The following is an 18,487-nucleotide window of genomic DNA, read 5'->3' on the forward strand; positions in this document are numbered from 1 at the left end:
AGAGAACGAGCAGCCTCCTGGCGCTAATGAGAAGGTCAAAGCTCTCTAATTATCACAGGCAGCTCAGTCGCATCCTTCAAAAGACCCTGTGAAAGCACCAGTTTCAGACAATACTCTAAAACAACAATCTTCAGTTGCGTATGTAAGCCAACGTGGACATCAACAAACAAAATTACTTATTAAAGCATGTATAAACCATAAATTATACATGCACCTTTACTGTGCACAGCTCATTTCTCACACACAGATTCACACAACCCTTCACCCAAATGTAAATGAACAGGTTACCTCACAACTACAATTCAAAACAACTACTGACATCAGCTAACCAGCTATTAATGTTTGTGGGAGCTGATAAAAAGGTTTTTCTACCTGGATAGAATGTGACATCAGTAAAAAGTGTATGATCAGAGATCCACACAAAATATAGATTTTTCTCAAAGACAAATTACGAATATAAGCTTAGCTTGAATTCATAGGGTAAAGATTTAATTTTTTTTTTGTTTTTATTTTAAATCTAATAATGTAAAAGTTAAAACACAGACTTTAACCATTTGGTCTTTCAAATTAAAACCACTAAACTGCTGATGTACAGTGTCATCTTAATACTGTAGTAGCCGTCTCTTGCTTTGGTTATCTGAGTAAATGGGCAAAAGCGATCTTAACTGAATGTGGTATTAGATGATGCCGGAGGATTGTATGAAAAATACAAACATTTTTCTAGCCCAATTTGAAAAGATTTGAAATCAGTAAACATATGGATTATACTCAACGGGTTACTCTCTGAACCATAACAGCTATCATTCTACAAAGGCTTTTGTGATGGGAAGCCATAATGTCTATAATCTCTACAGTGGAAACAGGACAAAAATATTCTGCAGAAAATCACCTAACCATCATCAAATATGATTAACCATACTTGGAACATCATTAACAAACATACTGCTGCTGAAAACTATTAAAAAACTATACCGTAAAGGTTTAAGGTCCCATGAAACTTTAATGGAGACATTATGTTGTATTATGTACAGTGTGTCTTGCGTCCACACTATTATATAATTATAAGACAAAGGATCAACTTTATCACTATCTGTTATATCTTTCTTTTTTTTCTTTTTTTTAAATATGAGGTATTGTACCGCCTTGAGCATTTGTGTCAAAGTAAAAGATACTAATTATCATTCATATATGAAGTGAAACAGGCATGAAAAATAGAATGCAAGATTCATTATTAATGACATGTTTGACACTTTAAACAAAAAACCTACTTAATGTGCTTGGAGCTGAAAAAGAAAAGGGAAAATTATGCCGCTGTTTTGACTGATTTGTCAGAAAGATGGGTGTTCACAGGGTCCCTCATGCAACAGTATAATAAATGAAAAAATAAGCAGAAAATGAATAGCATATGGATTTGGTTCTCAACCATCCAGTGGCTCCCCAGTAAACTGCCTGTGAATTAATCTAATTAAGAAACCCACAGTATGACTCAGTGTGCTGTCACTGAAGCAAATGCATCTTCCATAGTTTGTAACAGTGTCAAGTCTTGAGAAATAAGCTTTGTAAGAAGTTTGAAAATTTTGGAAGACGCAGGCAATGACTTAAAAAAATGGAAAAAGAGTAAACAAGTTAAATATTGAACAGATTGTCAGTAAACTATGGGAAAACTGTATTTGAGTAGTATTTTGGGTGCCATTGGCGATCATAATAATGCTCTTCAAGTGTAAGTTCAATTACTTTCATTGGTGGGTTTGAGAAGTAACATCAATCTATGACCATTTTTGAGGATGTTTAACTAAACTCAAACACAACCTTATTTATTTTATCTTTGTGGACAGCAATAGAGCTTCCATTTGACATGTTTTGGATTACACAGGAGACTCCTTCAATTTTCTTGCCATTTCAGAATAAAAACTTACAACCCATGGCTCAGAAGTACAATCATAATGTAAGACATCTCCATCAATTTTCCACTCTACTTCAGTTTGCTTTAACAAGTCCTTATGGAGAGTACAGTACAGTCGGGAGATAGAAAGCTTCTTTTTCTTCCCCTGCTTCTGCCTCACTTCTCCTCCTGCCTTATCAATCGACCGCCCATCCTGTGTGCTTGCGACCTCTAATGGATTTCACATGACAACAGGCCTGGCCCAGACAAGAGCACGGGCCCTCACTAACTTGACAACCATTAGCCTGCGAGAAGGGAGGATGGGGGAGAGGGTCTCTTGCTGTCCTGTAACTGATGTGTCGTGCACTGAGCCATCTCCCTCGGGTCAGGCACGGATGTATCCACTCTGACAAGCGTCTCGCTCCTTTCTCTGTGTCCCGACGAGCCTATTATCATGAGGTCCCGTGAATGTTGTGCATTCTGGGAAGTGGCACATAAAAGAATGATCAGGCAAAGCTTTCAGACAGAAGTCGTTCGCACAGGCGGGCTCTTTGTTGAACAAAATGGAAATGCAGCAACGAGAGGTGCACCTGTTGAGCGTCCTTGTGGAGACACAGGCACTCACACTTGGCATTATGTACCTTATTATTTATATGGGGCTGTCAGCTAATAATGCATGGGTCTCTCACTGGAGCACTTTCTGCCATCTTTGAAAGTCATGGCAAGAGGCACCCATGGTTTCTGAGACATCAGGGGTCCTCTCACCAGGGTGTTGTCTGAAGAAGTCATTCCCACTTAAACTGATATAATGCATCTGTGCTGCCGTGAGTGGAGAGCAGTCTTCTTTATCTCCCTTCACTGATTTACTTCTCCGTCTTCTCCTCTATTCTGTTTAGTGCATTAGCCTATAGGTTACCACTGAGCTGATGATTTTAGGATCTGGGAAATTATATAGGAGTAGAACCATTTCCCTCACAACTTATTTAGCTTAAATAAAATGTGAACATAAGATTCAAGATTGTAGATCGGACATTTTCTTCTAAGCACTGGTAAGCAACCATATCACATATGACGACAACAACACTAGTTCATCTTATTCCAACTTTGTAAAAAATACAGAAGAACAAAGTCATATTTATGTACGAATGTTTCAGTATTCCCTTTGCTAATAGCTGTAAGGCCTGAAAGGGTTAAGGGCATTGTTCGCTGATCATGTGATAGGGACATTTTTTATGCAAGAGCGAGCCCTGATTAGAGGGTGAGTTTTAATGACAACTAATTAGCCAACCTCTTTAGCCTTGGCGTTATGATCAAACGAGCTGTCATCGGGTACCTGATACAATGATCCTCTCACTCTTGATATGATATTTTATTCCTCTGCAATTATGCAGCCCCCACTGCACCACATGTGTTTATTGCCTCAAGCACACATGTCAAATTAAAGAGCAGCTTATGCACCTGATATTTAATTATTGCCTGCTGCACCACCATGCACAATGGGAAAATGTCAAAGCCAGCAATCTACAGTACTTCAAGCAGCAATCGGTACACTGCGATCACCGAGCACTCATGCACATACACAGACACACAGACAGGAATTTGAATATTGAATATGAATGGGAACATCTTCCAGCTTGTCTATGCTCAGTTGGCTTTTTACACTTCCCTTTGTCACTAAAGGGAATTTGGCATGTGATGGCATTGCTTGCCAGGAAGAAGAGCTCAAAGCTAATGTTTGCTTACAATATGAAAAAAAATTCTTTTACAACAAACCATCTTAAAATATATTGTAAAAATAGATGATTTATTATTATATGAGATTAAGCTAAGTAAATACATTTACTTCACACAGTTGCTACATTTTTACATAGTTTTTAGTCTGCTTTCAGAACATTTTCTTTTAATAAAGCATTAGTGGCAGGTTCATAAAGCAACAAGAATATAATTTTCCATATCAGGGAAATTAAATGCTGTAGACTTTCCACATCCAGGGGTTCTTGATATATTTGCACTAAAGTAGCTGAAACATGCAGGAGCATTTCATTTATCTTTATAAACTGAATTGAGAGCAGAGACATGAACATATTTTGAAGTGAATGAGAATGCCTGAACATGACTCCATGTTCTTATAATGAATGTCGCTGTGGTAAAAATCTAGCTGTAAACACTGCATTTCTATGGATGATTCAATTATTTCAAAAACCATGAAAGTTTAATTATTCTTGAACTAGTCTTTGAGATAATTTCTAGGTCTTTGTCTTCTCCACAGTCCCTTGACAAATTTATAGCTGTGCAAAATGTGATTCTGATTATTCTTCTGCAGCTAACCCAGTGTTTACCCCATCTTTTAAGAACTGAAATAGCTCCTTTTAAAATGACTTATTCTTCCCATTTATCAAACACGATGCTGTGGTCATGCTCTAAGTGTTTAATTCTTCCCGTTTCCTTCCGCTAAAGAGCCAAGTGCTGTTCTACTGATGTTAAAATGTGTTGGTCTCCTAATTATACACTTCTTGAAAACAGATTGTCATCTTGGCAGTGTTTCATTTCATACTTTCTGGCTTATTTCATTTTTTGTCTCTGCTTTGAGCACATCCTGCATTATCTTGCATGTCTCAGAATCTACAATGAATGATCCATTCAAAGTTAGAAAACAAGAGGGAAATGCTGAGGAACCTTTGGGAATGGATAGGCAGTACAGACAATATTTCTGGGAAACTTTGATTTCATCATCAAAATCAGCTACAGCTTTGTCCATTTTATATTTTCTTACTTAGATATTAAAATAGTACATAATGAGTACATTTTATTTCACTTCCCAATGACTGTCATTGACATACATTTATATGTGGAGGGCTCTGATGAATTAGTGAGGTGACACTGCTGGAATGATTGACTTAAATGCCCCCTCATGTGTACGTGTCATATATAATAAATCAGAGACTAACAGTGAAATATGAAAGAGGTCCATGTACAGGTCCTGCCTTGTAAAGTTTTTGATTTACTGTATTGGCCACAATAACTTCCTTTATATTCATTGTTGGTTCAAGTTGAGGGAGGGTGTGGACGAAGAGAACAGCAGAGCGAAGCCTTTGATTTGGTGAGAAAATCAAAGTGTGCATTTCCAAACAGCTACAGCATTGAGCTGGTCTGGGATAGATAGCCAGGTTGTTTGACAGTTGCCATCCTGCTGCACTATAATGACATGTACATTGAGGGTCTGAGTGGTTGTATGACAGACCAGCACAGCCCTGCAGTGGGAGACATCACTTAACACAGGAACACACACCACTCTGACTGGGAGCCTGCTGGCTGCTCTCCTCAGTCCCTGGTGGACAGTGTGTTAACTTACCACCTGCTCTGCTGTATGGTTTGTGACAAATGTTGATAGATGTTACAAGTTTATAGAGATAATTGATTGTTTAAGCCAGGGAATCCCCCTATGTAGGCTTCATTTATCAACGGGCTGTTTTTCATTTGCCAATTTGCCATCATTTATTGTGGCCTTCACTGGTGTAGGTGTGACTGTGTGTGTTCTTGAAAGTGTGCATTCACAGCAAACATGCTACACAAATCTGTGCAAGGAGGGTAAGAAAGGCCTACGTCCTCAACCTTAAGGATAAACTGAATTATTATCATATCCACTTGTCCCGATAAATCCAGAATTGTGGATGGAAATGACTGAACCTTTTGTTATGAGCATTAAAGAAAGTGTTATGTTATACACAAATATCACATACTCTAGATTAACAAAGAAGATATTTTAAGGAATAGCCTGATTGTTCTTCAGTAATAACAAAAGTGTGACCTGCTATCATTTCACTGAAAACCTTTGACCACAAAGAGATGACTGTGCTGTTTGCTCTTACACTCTGCAAGTCAGTAATTACTGTTTTTTTTTTTTTTTTTTTTTTTTTTTTTTTTTTTTTTTTTTTTTTTTTTTTTTTTTTTTTTTTTTTACAAACAAGCTGTGTGTATATAAAAGCTTTAACAGGGAGGAACCGTGTGGTCTGCCCAAAGCCCCTCTGTAGGAGAGCAGTGTTGCAGACAGCACCTGTTCAGTAGATGCAGGGAAGGAATGTAGACTGGGGAAGTTTCTTTCAGGGTGCCCCAGATGCCAGTATAACACAGATGTTGTAGTGTTGCTCCAAAACCACAATCACAACATATGGTAATTGCTGCAGAATTATTTTCTGGCCAGCTCTCTAACCAGGGACTGATAAAATGGAGAAGTCAGCTACCGATCCTCTGCGGAATGAACACCTGCCAAATCTAACTACATGAGATGTCAGTCCTGTGAATGAAGGGCCACCAGGTAAAGCCATTAGGGCTTGTGATGGCCAGAGCAATCTGAGAGGCCATGGGTGAATGAATCCACAGATGTTTCTCTCAACATTCTTCACCAAGTTGATTGTTTGTGATACTTCGTATGCTTGACCTGAATATCCTCCTGAGCCTTTTTTAATATACTCATACAAGAGATAACAAATTTACCTGTAATGGGATTGTTTATTCGAAAAGAATTTAACAGAATCAATTGACTTCAAAGAATCAAAGTGACTTTCATGAACACCGTGCTTCAAGTTTTAGACCAAAGGACAGATTTTCTTCATGTCTTGTAGTTGAGATGTGGGGGCGTTATCTGTGATGGACTGCCAAATGTCAGAGCCAATCATGTTTGGGTTTTAATTTTGAATCATCTTGCAAATTAAATAGTTTACACAGTGTGAGATTCTAAATTATACAAAAGATTGTTGTGGTATAATTCCCACTTAAGTTCCACTCAATCAAATACCACTTTGATTGACTCTAGGAATATGAACCCTGCAGATATGATACTCTTGTTCCAGCCCTTTGAATTGTCATCAAGAGTTTTCATTAATTAGACTTATTTATAGTATTTGCTAACAAATTATCAGCGTTAGGACAGAGGAAGCTCATTTGACCTCTGAGTGAAAATTTTCATTTATTTTATGTCCAATAGAAGGAGGTGAGTTTATGAGGTTTTGCTCCCTCAGCCCCTCAATATTTAAAATTTTTTCATGTCTGCCCTGTAGACCAAACTGTTCCAGACTTAATATGAGCAATCTGGAAAACTGTGTATAACCTCATTGGGGCCCACTGTAATGGAAAAGAATGAAGTGGAAAATGACAAAAAAAAATGCACTAACTAAAAGGTATGTGCAGTAACTGTTGTCCAGATGCTGCCAAAAGCTGACATACCTAAATAAGTATAATTATTTTTATTTGATTATAACAATATGCATTTCAAAACATTAAAAGGACTATCTCCTCTAATATGTCTTAATCTTTGTAATGAAGCCAGTAAATCTGAAAAAGATTGTGCTCACCAAATTTGTATCTGCAATGTATTGGTTGAATCTGAATTTTTAAAAGTGTGTTGCCATCATAGAAATGTTCTTTCTACACATGTCAATGCCTATATTCCCTTTGCTCTCTCGTCGCAAACAAAATGTTGCTTCCCTGGCAAATTGACTCATTTCCCAGTGTTGTTGAGGCACATCTAAAACATAGTTAGGGTTTTGTGAAGCATTCAGCAATATCCAGGAGCAGCATTTTATCTCACTCCAAGGCGTGACTTACCAGTCACCCGGATATTCAATCACTGAGCTCTCTTAATTGTAAATGTTGAAATGTGGTTGTTTTGCTCTGGCTATTAGCTTTGCAGAGTGTGTGGAATGTGTTTCTGTTTCAGCACAGTTGAATTCAGCCATTATTCATCCATAGCCCAGAAGCAGCCGATGGGGTTGGTTAGAAAATGAGCCCTGTTCTCTGTTTCTCAAGTGAGTGTTTTTAGACTAGGGTAAACACACATGCACACATGCTTTTATACACACATGCAATCACACATACCTACACACACAAAGAGACACTACAAACTACAGAGCCATCCAAGAAACTTGAGGGTCGGAATAAATTACAAATCAGACTTGTTCTCTTCTGGGTTTTTGGCTCCACCATCTGGTCTTCTCTGATACAGTCTAAGTCCAATACTTGCACTAGTCACAAAATATGTTACAGCTTATAAAAGGGCATAAAACTCAAACAAATAATATATTCTGCATGTACCACATTATGCCTTTAGTAGACTTTTGTTCAAAATACAAAATAAGTAACTCATTCCAATGATTAATAAACTGTTAAATGACTGAAATCTGGCCGTGTAACAAGAAAAACAAGATCCTTCTTTTGACACCCTAGATGTAATAACCTGAACAACTACTGATCACAGAAGAAAGAAAATGCCATGAAAATGTTAATTGCTAAGTTCAACAACTTTGCAGCCAAATCAAGAATTATTCTGGAATATTGTTTAGACCAGCATCTAATGAGTCTGGCATAAATAAGAGCCTGATGTTTGTTTCTAATTTGCAATGAGGAGAAGAAAGGGGAGCAGAGCTGTGGCTTTGCATGGTTATCTTCAGAAGACTATTGATTGGTGGAAATGAGATTGGTGAAGAGAGGTTTTTTGCTCACCAGGGGGTTGACTGGTAAAGGAAGGAGGGTGTCTCACTTAAAAAGATCTCATGTTATGGCAGCCTTTATTAAGACTCTTCATTTGCTTTTGAAGACAGGCTGGGGGGATCAGTCCTGGCAGGTTACAGACGTGTGGCGTCTCCATTGCTTATTCTCCTACTGACAACATCCTTTGAGAAAAAAAAATCTGTTTTTCTGGCTGTGTGCGTGTGTGTGTGATTTACAGGTAGGTGCCCATGTGTATTTTTTGTCTATGGAACTGCCTCTTTTAGTCAGTTTTGCAATTAATTCTTCAACTATTTTGTCTGTTGTAAGCCAATCTATAAGGGACATATTTTAGGGATGAAGATATTCAAAAAGAAAATATACCAATTATGCTTTTTCTCTTGTGTTGTTGTGGCTTCTTCATCTTATTCTTATTCTTATCTTATCTAAATTATTTTAAATGTTTTCCAACATAATAAGGTAACAGTTGCAAACACTCTGATTGTTTAAACAACAGGTAGGTGCAATTGTTAGGTAAATCCTAATAAAGAATTCCCTTTTCAAACAAAGCAAGGTGAAAACTTTGCAAGTTCTCAACAGGAGGCCATATGCGAAATTGAAATCTAAATTTTGTATAAATTACATAAATATAAATTCAGCACATTTCAATAGTGCAATGGTCCGACAAGTTAAAATAAAAAAAAATTGTCTTCATTTATTGCCTAGCTAAAGGATTCTAAATTCTGCTGTATGAGGTTATGCCACTTTTTGTTCCCCACATTTTTACCCTCCATCTACACTAGGATGGCATTTTAGACCACAGCGCCAATGCAGAGACATTTGGGGCAAAGCATCTGGGAACAGCACTGGGCAATGAGGCAATTTTGGTATAGTGGCCACAGTCAGAATTGCAGGTCACATTATGCCAAGCTGCCCAAAAAAGAAGGGTTCCCATACATAATCATTACAAAAGAACTGTCTGTAAAAACGTGAATACATTTTTCTTCACTGTGATTCTGTCATCAAATTTTTCAGCCAATAAGTTCAACAAAAATGAAAGTGTGTAAAAGCCATATCAGTATATTATCATCATAGGCAATTTCTCAGGACTTTGCCTGAGAAAATAGAGCAAATTCCACTTGAATGGATGGATGGATGTTGAATTCATAAAAAGTACGGTAACATTTCAGATTTAAAATTATGTTAAGAATAACTGAACTCCAAGTTGACCTCATTCTTTATGTTTTGACCCATGAGTGTAACCATTACACACAGCATGAACTTACTGACTGTTTCACATGTGACAAATTACAATTGTCACCAGATATTGTTATTCTAATTTTGTTTTCAGATGTGAATGAGTCAAAACTGGTTTTACTGAAATACGAGGTCATTCAAAATATCCAGTAATAATTTTAGTGCATTGCTTAATAGAGCTGAACTGTGCATGTATCTATGTATATAACATGTCTCATAAAGTGTAAGAATAGACACTGACTTAAAAGTGGGTTTATCTTGTAGCCCTCCTACCTCCCTTCCCCCCTCCTCTAACGATGGTATGGTGCCCAAGTATTTGCTCAGCTGAAAGTCAGTCTTGTTTGTTTTGAGGAGTATTCAAGCACGTTGTCCACAACACGTTCTTCCTCTCTCCACGCCATGCTGCTGTTACCGCTGCTGAGATCTGGCAGAGTGGGTTGGCTTCCATTAGAGCAGCATTGGGGAACTAACCATGCAGAAAGCAGCAGACTTAAAGTAAACTTGTTTCTCTTTTAAATGGATAGGCAGTAAACACTCTCCCTAGTGATTGCTTTCTCCTGACAAAAATGATATTTGATGCTTACACCAACCAACTCGGCCCAGATGAAGCCCTCAGTAGCTGGTTCACTGCCAGACTCAGGGCTGAGTTGGACCTTTTACACAAGATAAATAAATGTGCAGGAATTTTTACATATAAAATAACAGTTCAACTGACCTCAACCCTTTCAATACAAATAGGAAGAAGCCCTTCATATGCAATGACCTCTGTGATTTAACTTACTTTAAGTTATGTGGAAATTATTTAAATTGTATGTGCATATACCGTGTACACACGCATGCGCACACACACACGCGCACACACACACACACACACACACACACACACTTCAATGCACTTATGGCTCGACACACATTGTAAATTTGGCAACATATGCCGCCACTCAGCAGCAGGCATTCACTGAATACTAACAGGCTTCTCATGAGCAAAACTTCACTGTGAATCTTTATATCTCCTCCCTCTCCTGCAGGTTCAGGTGACTGGCACACTATAAAATCCACTGAATTTTTCAGAAAGCGTTCACTGGATCGCTGGGGAGCAATTTTTTTCTGGATGTTTTTAGAGAAGCAGGACACTTGTTTTTATCTTCAGTATGCCCCTTACGGGTGGTTGAGTTTATCTGAATCTGCCTGCCTTGAGCAAGCTCACCATCCCAGTGCATGGTGCACAATGCACAATGTATAGTAGAGGGAGACTACAACTGCAATTTAGCTACCCCATAAGAGAATCAGTTTCCATGTTGAAAGAAGTTTAAAACTGTAGGACACTTAAACATAAATCTTATGTACTGAGGTAAGCATTCATAACAACTATGTTTTTAAACAAACTAATTGATTATTAAAATTGTAGCAACTTTTCTGACTCAATTCTGGATGAAATGATGACAAAGGCATTTCTTTTCAATGCAAATTGAATCCAGAATGCTACTGAGTAATGCAAACATCAGCACACAACACAAAGACAAATGTGTACTTTGATGTCCCTGTTAGGCAATGGTGGCTGGTACACCATGGTGTATGATAAAGCTAGTAAGCCCTTGTTAAGGTGTGCCCAAACTAATGTTACAGGTGAATTAAAAAATGTTGTCACACAAGCACACTCAATGCTATATAACGCTAATAGCTAAGATTTATACAGTTGATGCATTGGACAAGTATAAAGGTGCTACAACAATGGCAGACTGAGCACCACTGAATAAGTGGTTTTACAACAGCATTCACTACAATAAATTCAATACAGTATTATTAAAGAATTCAGGGGCTGCCGAAGTCAACAATATTCACATTCTTTACGTGGGGCTTTAAAATCTTCAAATAATATATTTCTTTCTGTTTAGAAATAAAAATATGACGTATCTGAAGTACAGCAATTTTTTTTTTAATAACATGTTAGAGCCTTCAATCACTTGAAATGTGCTCAATCATGCTTTTCCAGTAATTCTATTTAAAAAAAATTTCAGTGGTATCCATTGTACAAACTGCAGTGGTTTAAACATAAAAGTAATTGGTGATTTGCTTAGCAATTAATCTAATATTTCCCCTATAACTGCACAGTTAAAAGGCTCCTTTGTGTAATTACATTGAAACAAGAGGATTATCATCAGTGCTAAGCTTTGTTATTGATCTCACCGATGATAATGCCACACCTTTGTAGTATTTTAACTCAGATGTAAATGAAGAGATGATTACCATCCTTGTTTACATTTGAAAAATGAAGAATACAAAGGGGGACACTAATTCAGAATGGTGTAATAATCATGTAAAAATAAGAAGTTTATCTGCCTTAAAACATTTGTAATGCACATTATCCCTAGAGATTCTCCCCCAAATGAGTAAATAAATACCATTGTAATGGAGTACAACCCTGCCCCCGATTTGAGGCATATCCCCTATTAGTAGTATAAATCTGCAAGGCTTTGTGGGTAATTAGCGAACATGCTCGGGAATGTTAGCAGGGCTTGGCAGGTGCGTTTGATCAGTGGCAAGAGGCAAAATCACTGTTGACAGAGAGAGATGGCAGGAGGATGGAGATAGGAGGGCAAGTGGGTGGAGGAGAGAGAAGTGTGAGGGCTGAGGGGCAGGTTTTACAAAACCACACTTTTTTTTTTCTTTTTTTTTTTTTTTCTTTTTTTTTTAAACCAAAGACATACCAAAGACAAGGTGATGCCTTTATGTAAGATTATTTACTGGACAGCTGACAGGAATTATGTGTATCAACTAACTAGTGAGAACTGAATGTTTTTATACTGTAATGTTCTGTTGTGATGTGAAAGACCACAAAAAAAACATCACATATTGCAATGATCCACTAAAGACAGTGATCAAGCCCCATCTAATGTAAACACATAAAATATAGGGCTTGGGTAATATAGGTCTGACCTAAAATGAACTGGGCTTTAGAACACTCGTTTCATGAGAACTTCTTGAAAACCCAATGAAAGCTATTAAAATACTATTTTAATATTCATGATCACCTCATCATTTAATTTTGTTCTGACCTTAGATTATGGTTTTACTAAACTGTAAAGGTGTTGTGTATAAAATAATACAATGCAAATAAAATGCAATCTAATGACTACTCTTAAACACATCTTATGCTGCTGAATTATTAATATTATTGTGTGTGGGTTACCGTGGGCTCAATGAGGCCTAATTAGAGGAGATACACTAAGCTAATTTGCAGATGCCAGAAGCATAGTTTATATGTAAGAGCTAATATTTGAAAGTCAAATTAAAGTTGAAAAGGCCTGTAATAACTGTTAATTAACTCTGGTTTTGTTTTTTTCCTTTGACAAACTTGAACTGAGTACAATATTCACAGGGCTAGTGCTTAACATTTCGGACCACAAAGATAAATTTCAAAGCTTTGAATTATTCGTTTGATGTGGGTATTCTCTGTAGATTAGATATTATTTTAAGATCCCTTTGTTCAAAAATTCATTTTTATTATCGCTGCATGAAATGCATGGCAATTCCCCACATAACTAACCATTGGTGCAATTAACATCTTCGATCGAGTTCATATTCCTGATAATTTATACAGACTATGCACCTCCCCTGTGATCGCTTGCAGGGTTTGACTCTACCACAGCTGCCTTGCATTTACAGAATAAGTTTCATACTGATGAAAATGGAAAGTGAAACTTTAATGAACAGGACTTGACTGTCACGATAATAAAGACTTTGAAACAACACCAAGGCCAGTTCAACAAGCAAGCCGACAGCAGCACCAGTGTAGTGACATCAAACCAATTAAGACTGACGATAAATATTAACAGGAGTGGGTATTAACAGAACATGACTGGGAAGCCAAGCTGTAAACAAGTGCTGGATGGCTGATCATTAAAACTGTGTCACACAGTGCTGCACATCAATGGCAAGATAGAGATTTCAACACTAGAGCTGATCTTTCTTCAGAGCTGAATGAACTGAACTGCACTAAGCATTATTTTATAAACAGAATAGAAAGTAGTCAATACTGCATTCACCTATTAAGTCATGAGACAGTTTATAATAGTAGGTAAGCATTCATTTGTCTAGATAAATGAGTCTTGGGGTATTTTCACACTATGAGGAAAGCATCACTATTTGCATTAATGTTGGTTGGTTGTTGAATGGTTACAAAAAACACCACTGCTCTTGCAACAAATACCAAGTCCCAGTTATTATGAAATTGAGGCAACCTCACAAATAACGTCACATGAATATCTCAGTATATATTAACCTTCCAAAATCAGAACTTTCTTGACTAACTGTGGCTGTTATGTGTACAAACAGGTACACACATACCTAAAGAAAATCATATGATTTCAATGGCCACCTTCATGAACTACACCAGAGCTACCAAGTCTGAATAAAGTGAACACAATGGTAGTGTTAAGTCTGAAAGATGTAAGCATTTTCTACAGAGGTCGAACAAAAAACACTAACGAAGATTGCTCACTAACATTGCATTATGGGAAGTAGGGTCCAGTGTGAAACAGCCTAAAAGTCAGGATATTTCAACCTTTGCTGCATCAATTTTGATCTATCCCTCACAACAAAAAAAGAAGTCAAAAAATAAGGTAAGCAGAAAAAGAAGTCTTCTTGTTATACTGTAAATGTGTTGCCAGAGTGTCAGAATGTCAAAGAATGTGTCCATCAAAAATGTAAAAAGTCAGTTTTATTAACAATTAACTTCCTATAAATTGAGGATTAAAAGTATTTCTTGCTGTTACATTGCCCTGTAAGTTTGCCTGCCTCAACTGGGTTACAAATCATGTATCCCAGAAATCAAATATTGTCATACTCTCCCTTCATCACACACACAATAGTGTGGTTTCCATTATTTTCATTTGGCTTCAAAGAACAGTTCAAATAGCTTGACTGCCTGTAAACCACATTGAAGAGTCACAATAACAGAAAATACCTGAATCTGAACCAAAGTTAAGCCCACTTCTTTCAACTATACAAAGGCTGAAAATGGGAAACTTTGAGCACTGGTGAATGTCACGGTTGCTAATAAATAGGCAGGATTAACGCATACCTTTTAATATTCGCGCTGCTTAATGGGCTGACAGTGTTGAATTATCTATAGGTCTCAGTGATTCAAAAAGGACCATCAAACCCAAACTTGAGAGCAGTGTCTTGTAATTGAATAATACATTACATGTGGCAATTATTTCTGTTAGAAGCAGACTGAGAAATCAATAACCAAGGGATCAAATCAAGGACTGTGAAGCTCTTGTTTCTATTCCCCTTGTGACCAATTACATCACCACAGTTTAAACACCTGCAGTGTCACAGCTCACTGTGACACTTTCTTGCACACTCTCACACTCTCTCTGTCTCTCTCACACACAGACACACATGTTAATTGTGTTAGACAGATGCTGAGGACTTCGAGAAAAGAAAGGTGCCTGTATCGAGATCTTATTTAAATGTGCACTGACAGACTAATAACCAATATTAAAATTTTTACATGTTGAAATCTCGTCTAGAGTGTTATTGCATTATTGTGTGCTAAATGAGCTGCGCATCAAGACATAATTGTAAATATGGAATGATGGGAGAGTAATGCATCTTTGTTGAGATAATATGCACTCATTGCACAGCCTGACCTGGAGTTATAAATTATGCACTAGTTTTTAGCTCCAGGCAGTATCCTCCCATGACATATGTGGTGCTGATTAAGAGAGAGTGAAATGGGCTTGTTTTAATGAACATATCCCATTACACAAAAGGCATAGCTCCACTATATCACTTAGAACACACAGGTGACAATGAACCTCTGACCACCTCATGGTCTGTTGGTATTGGTGAATACAATTTGCTTTTACCTGAAATATTCACAGCTCCTAAAAAGGCTGATATCAGGTCTCATTAAATGTTGATGCTCCTGGTGTGTAAAGAGAATACTGGCTACATCAAAGGCCTTGTTATGTCCAGTGAATACTAACTAATCCTGAGCTTTTACTCAGGAGCATCTAAAGCCTGTAAGACCAGCAGTGTCTCATTCACTGCTGGGACCCTGCCTGGTCTCTTCAGTTCCAACAGGAGACTTCTACATATCACAAGAAAAATGAGGGGGGAAACATAGTTTGAGTGGAGATTATATTTTTCTGTAATTATCTGCTCTAGCGTGTGCAGCATTGTGTTTCATCTGCCCTTTGTGAGGCTCGGTGCGCTGACATGCTTCCTCTCATCTGAGAATGGATTGTCAAAACTGAAACAGTCAATACTTCACAACACACATAGACTCACCCAAGCAATAATAGCCTGGAGTCAAAGGATACCTGTTCCACGGATGATTGATTATTAGTCCCATTTGTATTATTTTGTTTGTTTGAAAGAGAGAGTGTGTGTGTGTGTGTGTGTGTGTGTGTGTGTGTGTGTGTGTGTGTGTGTGTGTGTGTGTGTGTGTGTGTGCAAAAGAGAAACAGAAAAATGTAGAAAGAAAGTCCTTTCTTTTCAACTGTGACACCTTTAAATTGTATTATTTATATATTATACTAGTCCAAATTATTTTTTATTAGCAATAAAGGCAGTGAAGTCAACATAATACAACCAACTACCTTCAAAACATTGTGCACAGAAGAAGAACCATCAAAAACACATAAGATATTATCAGCCAAACTGCACTCACGACAGAATGTTGGTGTCCACAGTCATAACAGGATAGTGAAATGCTATGGTGGGCCCTCGTAAACCTTGCCAAGGAGAAACACAGCATTCATGAAATAAAAATCATGGGCAGAACTGCAGATCCACATTACTCTGATGTAGAGAGGGAGAGTGCAGTGCTGGAGCAAGTTTTACAGAAGGTTAAAACATCCACAGGCTAGTTGAATGAAGACATGCACAACCAAAGGACTTAACATCAAAAGAACCTGTGTTTTCAGCTATTCTCTGTGGTGGGCTTTCTTTGCATATTTCATGGCAGTGGGTTTCATTTCTATGCCCACCTTTCCATTGATATGTGCTAAGCCTTTTCTTTCTTTCAATTTAAATAATTTTGTTTGCAAAATGTAATCTGTTGTTTTGATTTGTAGTACAATTTCAATTGTTGTTCTTTACTGCAGCAGGGAGCAATGCTAACAAGTGGAAGCCTTAGCCCCTGTGCAGTTCTTCCCCTGAAGTGAGGAGCAAGAATAAGAACACAACGTTTGTTTTTCTCAACATAAAAGCCTCCAGATGACCTATGGTTCCAGCCAGACCTTTAAAGAAATGGAGGACAATCAAAAGGACAAATGTGACGGGCCTCCTGTGTGAGGTACAAGATGAATGCGAAACAGCGCGTCAGTTCTGTGATGTCTTTGACCTGATAGTTCAAAGCTGCTCCTGGACTCTGGACCCCCGTTCAGTATGTGAGCACCTCAGACAAAGGCTTTGTTCATAATAAAGTAAATCCACCACATTGTTCCTTTGAGCTGAACACCACCATTTGAACAGGGAGGACACGATCCAGACCTAGGCAAAGCATGAATGTGCCTAAAAATGCATCACACATATCGACATAAAAATCTTGGAGCAAATTCTTATTTTCATCTATTTTAGACTATGTGTATGATGTTCTCTACAAAAATTATGCAATTCAACCCAAAGAAATCCATACTGAACCAAGTCATACACACCTTCATACATAGGTTACCTACACTTTTCATTATACATACACTGTTCTTAACAAGTGTAGCCTTGTAACAGGGTGCATAATGCACCTCTGTTTCGCAGGGACAGGTTGTATGTTGGCAAGGCACAAGGTAGTAAGCTGTGGCGGTACAGGACGCTAACACTCCTCTCCACCACTCCTGCTCTGGTATCAGGAGACATGGGGAGGTGCTCCTGCCTGCGGTCATAGTTAACCATGGCAAAGCAGCGCAGGCTGGCTGCTATGGTGCCTCCATTCCTCCTGAGACACAAGGGTCGGCAGGGCTTTGAAGTTAAAAGTGTGGCTGGGAGACAATATGAGCAGCATGTGAGCATCTATCTGGGGTGTGTGCTGTGTGATATAAGGGCAAAGGTGGGGATGTGTGATGGTGTCCTAACTGTACAATAGTTGGAACAGAGAAAAGTCTCTGTGCAAGGTGTTCATCAGGTTACAGCACACATAGCCACATAGCAGGCACTTAATTGCAAAAGGTTGGTTTACATGTACAGCATTAGCATTGGTAAAACCAAGTTTTAAATACAAGGTTATGTTGTAGTAGGCCAAGAGGAACACATTTTACAGATTTATATTGTTGGATCATGCCTACAACAGTACTGCAAATTGATTCCCCTTTTTTCCTGTCAGTTTCAGACTGATTGGAGGTCTAGAACTATTTAACAACTACATGTGTTAAACTTCTCAGGTATCATGATTATCATTAAGCTTTTTGCAGGTCTGTTTTTACTGTTTCCTTAATCTTGATTGAGAAATATGTGCCAAATGTTCTAACCAAACTGAGATTTTGGTATAAATATAATACATTACTATGAGCTATGAGCAATGTAGTTAGTGCTGTAAAATTATGACTGAAGCTTCTATATATGCATGTATGATCAGAAGACACACAAGACAAGATGAATACCATGGAGCTATTTCATTATCCAGTAAGGTCCCATGACGCTGCCCTAATGAGAAGTCTAACAATTAGGACTGCATGTTGTGTGTGCTTCCTTTAAGAGAATATCAGATTGGCATCTTTATCAAACATAGTATTTTATAAATCTCTCTGTCATTTACAATTAAACAGATCATCAGCAGCTGCGTGCATATCTGAACAGAAGGCCTGCTTTACATTTCATAGTATACACAGGGCATTCCTGTGCCGACAAAGACAGCCTTCA

Source organism: Seriola dumerili, unplaced genomic scaffold, assembly GCF_002260705.1.
Source record: "Seriola dumerili isolate Sdu_G_001 unplaced genomic scaffold, Sdu_1.0 BDQW01000674.1, whole genome shotgun sequence".
NCBI classification, from domain to species: domain Eukaryota; kingdom Metazoa; phylum Chordata; class Actinopteri; order Carangiformes; family Carangidae; genus Seriola; species Seriola dumerili.